This window comes from Notothenia coriiceps, unplaced genomic scaffold (genome assembly GCF_000735185.1).
Source record: "Notothenia coriiceps isolate Sejong01 unplaced genomic scaffold, NC01 NC01_scaffold00000339, whole genome shotgun sequence".
Lineage (NCBI taxonomy): Eukaryota > Metazoa > Chordata > Actinopteri > Perciformes > Nototheniidae > Notothenia > Notothenia coriiceps.
Window position 1 is genome coordinate 1,534,730 of NW_011333040.1, and position 1,945 is coordinate 1,536,674.

The following is a 1,945-nucleotide window of genomic DNA, read 5'->3' on the forward strand; positions in this document are numbered from 1 at the left end:
ATAAAATCACAAACTGTTTGTTTTAGATTTTGTTTTTTTACATTTTTTGACAAAAGAGTAGTCTTGAAATAAATTCCATAAAATTACATTGTAAAATTACTGTTACCTAAATTTTTTCTCTCCTTTCAAAGGAGATTTTATAACTTCCTGTTAAAGAACATATCGATTAACGAACGTGAAATAAGTCAATTTCATAAAAATGAAATACAATACCAAACAAACCGTCGGCGACGACGGCAGTAAAAATGGCAAAAAAAATGCCCAAAAAACGGGCATCTTCAAAAATCACGACAGAAGAAATAATTTTCCCAATAACTGACATTTTTCTCTCCTATTTAGCCATTTTAATGTCAAAAACTGCAATTTCATAATCACGACCATGAAAATAATTTCCTATAAAACAGTCCCATTCTCGGCTTGCGAGTGTCCTGTTGTGTTTACGTCTAAAGTGTCTTTTAAGGAAATAAAGTTCCAATATTATCTGTGCTTGTCTTGAGAAGGCACTTGTGTTCAGTTATGTTGTGTTGTGTCTGTCTAACAATAGTATAATTGGCATTTTTCTCGTCTATTTAGACATTTTAATGTGACATAAAGGACATTTTAGGAATTCCTGTTAAGGGCATTAATTACCGAATAAGTGAAATAAGTCAATTTCATAAATGAAATTAAATTCCGAAAACAAACCGTCGACGACGACGGTCGTGAGAAACTGGCAAGTAATAAATATGGTCACATCCATGCAAACTCTTTGGCCGAGCTCTATGTGAACAACAATATAAGGTACCTTTACGAGAATTGTAGGGCTATCGTTACTTATAGAATTCTTTTTCTGTATTTTTTAAGTAGGCACCTTCGGCATCGGGATGACATTTATTTCGTGCTGGTTAGTAAAATCGGCCGGCCGATTTTATTGACCTACCGGATGGACCGGACAGTAGAGGAAGGTAGACACGTGTTTGAATAGAGCACGGGAGTAACCAGTACAAGCAAGCACAACCTCCTCCCCGAGACATCCTTATCGTCTAAAGAAGGCCGACACATAAAAGTTTAAGATCACGTGAGCCGACCAAAGAGGTTTTACTGGATGGGTGGAAGTATTAGTAACGAAATTGCATTGGATTATGTCAAATGCACTGTAAACTACTGTATTATGGTGGAGAGTGTCAGTTACAAATTTAACAAGTCACACATAACTTTACTTACCCTCTTGAACGCGAGCTTTCGATTTATCATCGGTAACATTCTGAAAAACCACCATGTCCGAGTAACGGGTTGTGCCAAACTAAAGGACTAGGTAAAATTCTAATTACTCTTCTCCCCAAGAAAAATACTCAAGTTCCCTTCCAACACCTGTTTACACAGTTGGAGTTAGTATTTTCACCAGGTACGTAAAAATGTCGTTTACAAATAAGTCTGGTGTTTCCTTTGTCATCCAAACAACCCCTGACTAAAAGTCGTCGCTACTTTAGGTGTAAACCACGAGAGCACTTCATAGAATTATTCGTTGTACCTACACACACCCTAACTCACTATTATTTCATCGTCACATCTCAAGTAACGTATTACTTCCCCTTGTACGCTGGGTTACGTTGTCACACCGAGTAACTATCATTCTTGTTTACCCCGAGATACCGGGTCTCCTCTCTTCTAAAGTCCTAGACTATGTGTGTATATGGTACTGAAAATGATGTGGACTTTATAGTTGGGATTCAAGAGTGTTATAAAAACTATATTGTAATTACTTTACTGTCAAGGTAAGGGTTTCCAGATGTCAGTCGTTCCGTGCAGCAGGAGACGATGAAAGAGGTACGACGTCGGACCACCATTTTACCAACACACTATTCTGTAGACCGACTGTCGCAGAATTAGCTCGACTTATCGTCGCCGGCCTGGGAGGTCGGGACTAGGAAGAGGAGACGGGGACGTGAGAGAAGTATAGTAGTAA